This window comes from Heloderma suspectum, chromosome 10, assembly GCF_057233095.1.
Source record: "Heloderma suspectum isolate Gila_16-S chromosome 10, 16-S_ref, whole genome shotgun sequence".
In the NCBI taxonomy this organism is placed as follows: domain Eukaryota; kingdom Metazoa; phylum Chordata; class Lepidosauria; order Squamata; family Helodermatidae; genus Heloderma; species Heloderma suspectum.
In genome coordinates, this window is record NC_139467.1 from 15,478,084 (window position 1) to 15,488,482 (window position 10,399).

A 10,399-nucleotide genomic window follows, 5' to 3' on the forward strand; every position below is an offset into this window, starting at 1 on the left:
AATAAAATGGAGAAAGCAGAAGTGACAGTCGACCTTAAACAACAAACACAGCCTTTTCTGGAGTCCAAAACTGAGATAAACAAACAAACACAGGAATGGTGGGGGAGGGGAGAGTGGGGGAGGGGCAGCAACAAGTGAGGAAAAGCTATGTTAGTTTGAAAAAATATGGAAAGGAGAGATGGATCTAATCAAATACAAATAAGGAGGTAGAAAGAAATAGGAGAAGGAGGCTGGAAGAGGTGCTGCAAAAGATACCATCCCAAAGAGGACGGATGAGCAAGGAGCGAAGGAATGCTCCCAGTAAACCAAGCTGTTTCCTTTTAATTTAAATTTTGAGGAAAGCCTAAGGGTGATCAAAATCTAATAAACTGAAGGAACAACTCCTAGGAATGCACGTGCATGCACACACACCATCATCTACCCACACCAGCCCTCTCCCCAAGATACAGTTAGCACAATAACCGAACACAGCCTTTTGCTGAAGAATATATACCCCCTTCCTCCATCACTGTCTCTGACTGGAGACTGCTAGCGTCGGTTGTGGTTGAGAGTTCCTATTCTCAAAAACACATTCCCTCTTCCTCCTGCACTTGCTTTCCTGCCACCCCCTGCTTTCCTGTGTCCGCTCGCCTTCTCCCTCCCTCCCTCCCTCCCTCCCTCCCTCCCTCCTCCTCCTCCTCCTCCTCCGCCCCCGCCCCTCCACGAGAGTGTTCAGAAATTGATACATGTTGGAGACAGCCTGTCTGGACTGCTCAGGCATTAAGTAGAGCTCCGAATATATGAGGCGGAGGAGGCGCATCATGGGAGGGGGGTGTTTTGCCCCGGGGCACCTTGGTACTGCTCTGACCCACTTCGCATCACGAGGATTTTGCTCCGAGTAAGCTCGCTTCACCTCGTTATTCGGGCTTCGTGATGAGGCGGTGCACAGCCCTACCAACCAGCTTCTTAAACTATGGTTTGAAGTTGGCCTGTTTCAATAAACCATACTGAATTTTCGAGCGCTCAGCTGCTACACCAAGCCATATCTCCTCACCAGAATTTGCCTGCATGTTAATTCTCACAAGCAGGGGTGGCTTTGCAAGTGTAGCTGCTCTCTAACTAGGAAGAGAATGTATGTAGACAGTAAAAAATAACCTGTCTCTTTGAGATTTTTCAATGTTGGCAGGGTATGCACACAAGGTCAAGAATGAGGGGCTCTCACCTCTTCTGATCTGAGGAGGCCGGACCAACGTGTTGTACCCAAAAGGATTGCTTCCAATGCAGATTAGGGAGTGCTCATCAGCTTTAACTGGGCTTCCTGTCCATTTCAGGGAGCTCTTGACCTCATTCCCCTTGGCATGGGAAGTGACCTTCATGTCTTCTGTGGTACTGGTCTCAGTGAGGTTGTTCCCATCCACTTGCCACTGGATACGGGGTGGGGGCCAGGAATGGAAGGTACAGGTGCATATAATGCCATTGTCCTCAGGTCTACATTTTATCTTGAGTTGGGTGTCAGGGAGCTGTGGAGGATCTGGAAAGGGACAAAAACCAGCGTGAATGAACCAAATCCGGGAATATTAACTTTCAATTCCACAATACAGCATGAGGCTGCTGTGGGATCTTATGCCAGATCTTATACAGAGACTCTGTTGAGATGCCTTCTGGAGGGGTGATCCTGTTATTCTCTTGTAGGGATGGACAAATCTGTCTGTTTTGCTTTCTGCCACTTTCAATTTTTTTGCAACCACAAATTTATTCCATGCAAGCCTATCGCGGAAAAAACACAGACGCAAATGGCGTAGTGGATGCCACTTGTGGCCATAAAGCCCTCAGTTTAACCTAATTGCAGCCATTTTCGGCTCTATTTAGGTAAAAAAACCCAGGGCTTTACGGTCAGAAGTAGTGTCCACTACGCCATTTGCAAATGTATTCCTCCCAGCAAAATGGTAATGGCGGATGCCATTACTGGATCGCCTGTGCTCCAGAGCTGGTGTGCCGCTCCGCATTGAATCCTCTTGGAGTGGAGGTAAGTGAGCTGTTCTGCTGTGAATTCCAGAGGCCGGGTTCCAAAGAATCCAGCCTCATTTGAGTCCGCAGTGGAATTCTCCGCCATCCTTACCTACAACTCCCATCATTCCTCATCATTAGCTATGGTGGCTAGGGCTTATGGGAGTTGTCGGCCAAAACATCTGGAGGCCCACAAGTTGCCCAACCCTGGTCTTGTGCATTGCTTAAAGTGATAGTGGTGGGGAATGGAAGTGGAGTGGTCTCACAAATCAATGGAGGGAGCAATCCTATGTGGATAGGCGGCCGCCTCCGAACTCAGAGGCGACCCCCTATCCAATGCACAGCAGGAGGAGTGTGGAGGGGATCCCTTCCTTCATGCTCCAACCACTCTGCATTCGTAGCTAGATGGCCAATTTTGGCTGTCTAGCTGTGGGACGTCAGAGCGTGGGGTGGGGAGGCCGGATGACACATCGTAAGCATCGTACCAGCACTTCCACACTCTCCGTCCCACCCCACCCCACTCCTGGGAATGCCCCCTTTTTCCACGTTCTGTGCTGCTCTTACGATCACAGAGGCTGGGGACAATCCACACCCCATGCAAGGTGGTGGAGGAGGGGGGGGAGGTGGTTCTCTGGGAACCGACCTCAGAGTATGGGCTTCCAGATCGGTTCCTGGAAACCAACCAATCCTACGGCTGTCTAGTCACTGTCTAGTGGGCATAGGATTGCACCCTTAGCCTGTGTTCCACTCACCATCTTTATAACAATGTGAACAATTTGCTAACAAGCTTGAATGGGTACATTCACATTTGGAAATGATTTGATCAGGCATTACCATGAAAAGGACAAGAGTTGTTATAAAAGAAGTCAAAATAGAGACGTGGCTTTTTAAAAATCACTTTCCCACTTCTGAAACTCCACTCCCCCATCCCGAGGCCTGGACAGAACTACAAGGCTCATGTTCAAGGTCTGTTGAAGTTCTGAACGGGAGCATTTCTCTTAGGTCAGCAGTGCTGAATGTCTTCCACCCAAGGGATGAGTTCTATTTCGTGGACGTTCTTGGGGGCTGCACTCCAGTGGTGACCACCCTATGGCAGTCCCTATAGCTGTACCCCCAAGGAACATCTAGATATGCAGGCAGCTGTGTTGATTCATATCAGCAGACCAGTTCCAGCTCTTTTCATCTCCACAAGCAGTAGGTCTTTTGTAAAGCTAATGCCCATTACAAGACCAAGTCCCCCCGCCCCCAATACTTTACATTAAAACAGGGATAGCTCACAACAATATATTGCTGCTGGGAAAATCCATGATGCCCCCCAGCTACTGTGGGGATTGCTGCCATAGGCATTGTTGAACTGCACCTACCTGGGCATAGGGATGGTGGAGAATTCAACCACGGATTTCAGTGAGGCTGAATGCACTGGCATTCGGCCCCCCGAAACCCATGGCAGAATGGCCTCCCACCAGCTGCCCCCCCCCCCGCGGATTCCCCCCCTGGGACGAAGCTTACCTGGGGTGGATGTTCCGGCGGCGGCGGTGGCGGCGGCGGCTGCGGCGGCGGCTGCGGTGGCGGCTGGTCTTTCGACCAGCTGCCGCGACCGTCATTTGTGCCTGCTCTTTGCCGTGATAGGCTACATAAGTATTTACATAGCCTATCACGGCAAGCAAAACAAAAAACAAAAAACAGTGTATGCAAATGGCGGCGGCTACAGCGGCCGCCATTTGCGTTCCCTGTTTTTCGCTGTTTTAGCCTACGTAAATATTTACATAAGCTATTACGGTGAAACTAAAGGGGAACGCAAATAGTGTAGCGTTCCCTTTACTTTGCTGTAATAGCTTACGTAAATATTTACGTAGGCTAAAACGGCGAAAAATAAGGAATGCACATGGCGCCCACTACGCTTATTTGCGTTCCCTTCCCCCCCTGCCGTAATAGCCTACGTAAATATTTACATAGGATAAAACGGCGAAAAATAGGGAACCCAAATGGCTGCCGCCATAACCGCCGCCATTTGCGTACGATGTTTTTTTTTTGTCCAGCTGTGATAGGCTGCGTAAATACTTAGGTAGCCTATCACAGCAGCCTTGTTGGATGCAAATGGCGTCCGCTACGGCGTCCGCCATTTACATCCGCAGCAGCCCAGCCGTGGCCAGAACTCTGGCTGCGGCCGGCCCTGGCCGGCTGCTCCGCGGAGCCGCCACGGAGCGGATCCAGCTGGGCAGGATTCCGAGGGGGAGGACCGGATTGCCTCCCCCCCCATTGAGGATTCCGGGGGGAGGGACGGAGCGCCTCCCCCCTCACCGCGAGTAAGTGACTTTCGTACATCCCTACCTAGGCATGGTCCCTGGATCTTCTGTGCTGCCCCAGTTTCCATCATCTGCCTTAATGCAAGCCAGCTTCTTTCCTCTGAGCTCAGTAGCCTTGCAATTACTAGGAGGCTTTAGGATTTGCTCCCTTAGCAGACCAAAAGCAAGTGTAGTGTGAAAGCATCAGCCTTTGAAACTAGAGGGGAGACTGCCACCTTTCCTTCCACATTCTGCTCATTGTTTTTTCTCTCTCCACCGACTTTTCTGGTCTTACACGCTCACTGCTGGGAGCTTGCTTGCAATGACATTTTGATTTTGAAGAGGGTGAGGGAGGAGCAGGTAGAGTTCGTTGTGAAATACTGGTATTTCACACAGCATCTGATTTTACTGCCCCAAGCTGGAAGCTTTGGCTTCTGCTGAAGTGTAGTAGCTTCAGCTCAGCAAAGAATTCAATCACCTTCCACAAACTTCTTTCTCCCACTCCACTTTAATTTCTCCGAAATAGCTGCAGGCCTCAGATTATTCCAAAAGGAGGGTTAGGACTATCTGATATCATGATTGAGGAATTGCTGGGGCTTTTAAATACTTTTACAGTTTTAAAAAAGCGAGAAAAATTACTCAGCCACCTCACCTCATAAAGTTAATTTAAGTATGTGCAATCCATACAAATGCTCTACAGCTTCCTAAATTCTTCTGAAGTGCTACCTCTCTGAAATGGGGCATTTGGCTTGTGGTTATTCTCTCTCCCCACCACTCCATTTCCAATCACCATTCTTCTTTTCTTCTTCTCTCCCCCTATCCTGGTCTGTCTTTCTCTTCTTTATTCCACCCAGAGCATATCTTGGGGAATTCTTAATGAGATTTCCATTTGGTTGGCAAGGGCAGTTCTGAAGGGTATTTGATTTTATCCAATTAGACAAGAAGTTTTGTTTTTCTCCTCCTCACTGATGTCTTCAAGAAAAGTAGGTTCACATGGCTGCAGAGGAATGAATCTGGGGCTGTTTTGTTTGTCAGTTGCCATTATCCAGCAATAGGAAGGGCTGTATCTTAGTGGTAGAGTACATGCTTGGCATGCAGAAGGTGATGGTCCCAGGTTCAATCTCTGTTATCTCCAGGTAGGGCTAGGAAAGAATCCTGTCTGAAACCTGCCAGTCAGTATCAACAATACTGGGCTAGATGGACCAAGGTTCTGACTCAGTATAAGGCAGCTTCCTATGTTCCTATGAACAGAAAGCTGTAATAAAAATAGGAGTTGTTTTTAAGTGGAGGGGAGATAAATGCTGCTTACTTATACAACCCTATGAATGCCTATTCAGAAGTAAGCCCCATTATGTTTAAAGACTCTTACCCTTAGGAGAGTGTGCATAGGATTCCAGCACAAGTTATTTCTACAGGGAGGTTTGCAGCCTGATCTTCTGCATGTTTACTCAGAAATAAATCCTCAGTTGTGAGCATGGTACTGCAGGCTTAATACATGCCCAGCCAATTCCAGTCTAATGAATTGACTACCCTTTCAGCCCATTCCTATGCACGTTTTGTCATTTGTGTTTTTTCATTTTGCATGAACTGTAGCTTCAGTGGTGAAGGAAAGGCATTTAGTAAATGCTCAGAGTTTCTCCATAACTTAGCCCTAGTTTTGAAAACAGACTCATTGGCCAAATCCTGGTGAAATCTTGACACAGATGAAGCTATGGGGAGGAAGATTCAATGACAGCTTGAGTATAACAAGAAGGAGGTAGAGGAGATTTGCACAAAACAAGACATTTGTTTTTATGAAGAGTTGCTGGAGGATGTTAGAATGAGGAGTGATTGTTGTATGGAGGATTTAAGTGCTTAGTGGTGAAAGAAAAACATTCTGCATATGCTCAGAGGCACTCTATTTAAGAACATAAGAAGAGCCATACTGCATCAGACCAAGGTCCATCTAATCCAGCATTCTGTTCACACAGTGGCCAACCAGCTGCCCATAGGAAATTCACAAGCAGGGGATGAATGCAAAAGCACCCTCCTACCCATGTTCCCCTGCTGCTAACATTGGTGATATGTAAATAAATTCTTGTTGTTGTTGTTGTTGTTCAGTCATGTCCGACTCTTCATGACCCCATGGACCATAGCACGCCAGGCCTTCCTGTCCTGTGCTCTCTCCCGGAGTGTGCTCTAATTCTAAATTTGCACGTATATATATGTTCACTGAATTCAGACCAAGTCTGAAGCCCAAGTAGAAGTGAGCAGTCTTTATGTCTCAAAATAACACATTTTGCTTTAGTTTTGCTAAGAGTTGAAAAGAAGGGACAGAGTGTGGTTCAGTGACTTACAGGTCCACCTTCTAATCCTAGGGCTAGGGGTGTGTGAAACATTTATCCCCATTCCGTCCGGCAGGCGATCCGTCTCTCCCCCCCAGAATCCTCCCCGGCTGGCTCCACTCTGTGGCAAGGCTGTGGAGTTGCTGGCCATGGCTGGCTGCAGCCAGACTTCTGGCTGCTGCCGGGCTGCGGCTGCAAATAGCGGCCACTATGCCAGCCGCCATTTGCATCCCTGCCAAGCTGTGATAGGCTATGTAAGTATCTACGTAGCCTATCACAGCAAAAGACAGGGACGCAAATGGCATAGCAGCCGCCATTTGCGTCCATGCCTTTTGCCGTGATAGGCTACGTAGATACTTACGTAGCCTATCACGGCTTGGCAGGGATGCAAATGGCAGCTGGCGTAGCGGCTGCCATTTGCGGCCACAGCCCAGCAGCAGCCGGAAGATGACCTGGAGCTGCTGCTGGAGCCGCCGCTGCCAGGTAGGTCCGTTCTAGGGGGGGCGGGGATTTTGGGTGGTGGTGGTGGGGGTAGTCCATTCTGCCATGGACTCTGGGGGGGCTGGATTCTAAAGAATGACCTGTGCATTTTCATACAAATTTACCCCAAACCATTGTGGGGCTGATGGGAGGGGAAAGCAAATAACCCCTTCCCTCAAATTGGAGAACTCCCCTTCCACATGAACTGCTACACCTACCCTCCTGAAACTTTGCTGGTTTCTTACTTAGGGACACCTCTAGGCTGTCTCTAATTTTCAGAACAATGGTCCATAAGGAACATAGGGAGATAAGTATGCCCTCTTTTGGAGACCCTCAAAATTCCAAGGCCACCCTTGCACAAGACCCCCTATGTCTATCATTCTAACATTTGACTGATATGAACTCCGATGGGGCAATGAATCCTAAAATTTCCATCCAATTCTTCCAAGGAATAAAAATGTTATTGGCAGTTGCCTTTAAAAGAAAAAGAAAAAAATAGAAAGGCATGTAGCACAACCCCTCCCCCCACCCCCACATCTATTTTTCTGACATTGAGCAGGGGTAATCCCTCTTAAGGGGTACTATGCCTGCAATTGTCATCCAATTATGACCAAGATAAAAAAGTTTAAAAAAAATTTTTTTTGTTTAGTTTCCCATGCTAGTCAACAGAAGCATAAAGACTCAGTTTTCCAAACCTTGACTCAAGTTTGGTACTGAGCTGAAGTGGACTGACTTCAAATTGGCCTGAGCAGAGGTGGGATGTTATCCGAACTGCTGAATCGGGGTCTGAACTGAAGTGTGTGTGTGTGTGTGTGTGTGTGTGAGAGAGAGAGTGCATGCTTCTATATGTATATATGTATTTACACAGACATATGGTGTGCGCTGATCCCCCTCCTCCTGGTTTGACTTGTGTGTGTGTGTGTGTGCACGTGCGCCCATGCAAATTTGTGTATGGGACTGTGCCCTGGATCTTTGAAGATCCTAGCAATGCCTGTGGTTGCAGCTAAGCTCAGAAGAAACAGCAGAAGCCCAAGGGGGGGGGGAGGTGTTAGATTGTGTCATTGTCCCTGCTAATCAAAAATCCCCAGGACTTCGACCCTTCCATCCCTGGCTCCACTATACCTGTCAGGAACTGGGGAACCCAAGGATAAAAAGGAGAATAGTTCACAGGGTGGGGGAAAAAAGGCAACACAGAGTTAAGAGAGCTACTCACAGCCCATGGCAAGTTGGATGGTATTCTGGACGCTTTTCCTTATGGCTGGGAACAGGACATGGCAGGTGAGAACTCTGCCCTCATCAGGTAGGGATGGTATGAAGGTGATATTAGTTCCATAGACCCAGCTCCATTTGCTGTGTTGCTGCTTCCACTGGGACGTGATGGCATTTTTTGACTTGTTAGACCAAGTAATTTTGGGCTGGGCCCCCAGGCAGATATCTGGGATCATGCAACTGAACGTTGCTCGCTTCCCCCAAACAAACTCAGATGGCTTCTGGATCATCGGTTTCTTCAAAGCTAAACAAGTGAGAACCCCCCCAAGAAAGGCATTAGAAGGAATCCACAGGGCATTGAGCCAGAGACATGAGACCTAAATTTAGGAGTGACTGCAGGGTCACTCTCCCACTTTGCCACTCTCACTCCTGCCAAGAGCCAAACTGGTACCAGGTGGGCCTCACTGGGAAGATGGTTCCATAACCATGGGGCCACCACTGAGAAGACCCTCTCCCTTGTTGCCACCTCCTGAGCCTCCCTTAGATGGAGGAGGTCCTTAGATTATGAGCATAGTATATGGGTTCATGCCAGGAGAGGTGCTCCGTCGGGTATAGTGGTCCCAAGCTGTATATAGCTGTATAGGTCAAAACCAGCACCTTGAATCAGGCTCAGAAACATACAGGCAGGCAGAGCAAGCAGGTCAGAACTGGTGTCATATGTTCTAACCTTCTGGTCCCCGTTATCAAACTGGCCACGGCATTTTTCACAAGCTGCATCTTCTGAACAGTTTTCAAAGGCAGCCTGACATAGAGCACGTTGCAGTAATCTAACTTGGAGGTTCCCAGAGCATAGACTACTAAAGCCAGGTTATTCTTGTCCAGGTAGGGGTGTAGTTGGGCCACCAACTGAAATTGGTAGAAGGCACTCCATGACACTGAGGCCACCTGGAGAGATGGCTCCCGGAGAACCCTCTGCCATGAACCTGCTCCTTCAGGGAGAGCACAACCCCATCCAGACCAGGCTAAATGACACCCTCCATCTGGTCAGAAGAACCACCCACTAATAGCATCTTGGTCTTGTCTGGATTGAGCTTCAGTTTATTAGCCCTCAGTCAGTCCACTGTCATAGCCAGACACTGATCTAGCACATCCACAGCCTCAGTTGATGAAGAGGAAAAGGAGAAATAGAGCTGTGTGTCATCAGATGCGTACGGGTAGATAATTTTTCCTAATACATGCATGGTGTACAAAACCTGAACAACTTGGGACCAGGACAGTTTAGAGAGTGCCTTCTCCCTAAGTAGCCTGCCTAGTCACTGATGTCACTAGATGAGGCACTCCTGGTGGTTCAGCATGGACTTGTGGTCCGAGTAGAGCCTTCAGTGTATTGGCTCCCTCTTTGTGGAACTCCCTGCCTGTTGATGTCTGGAAGGCACCAACATTGTTTCATTTTTGGTACCTGCTGAAGACATGTTTATTTAAACAAGCCTTTCCTGACTGACCAGCCATGGTTTTATTGGCATACATAATTTCATTTTAAAATTTTTAATTCTGTATTTTGATTCCTCCCTTCCTGTTTATTGCTCATCACTCAGGAATTTTATTGGACGTATATAAATAAATAAAACATGCATTTGTGTACACAATTTTGCCTAATACACGCATTTTTATCTATTTTTTATTTGTGATATTTATATACTGCTAAATATAATAAAACCCCTAAGCCATTTTTTGGGCAAGCAATTTTCCTAATATAATGCATTTTGGACTGCACTTTCCCCCCAAACATACACATTTTCTATGCATTTTTTGATTGGAGAACTCCATTGCAAAATCAGGAGAAGTGCCAACATCAAAGGATAACTCAGCTTCAGTGTGCATATCGCTTTGGGAGTTCAAAATTAGATAAGTTCACATTAAAATGTGAATGGAACAAATTTCTCTGCTATCCTGATCTTTGCCCCTGAAGTATTGAAAAAAAAGGGGCAGAACAGTCAAGAACAGAATATAAAGGTACAGAAACTCACCTCCTGTCACCACCACATGAGGGCTAATGTGCATTTCTGTATGGGTAGAAAGAAAAGCATATCTGTACTTATCTCCTTTATCAATTCT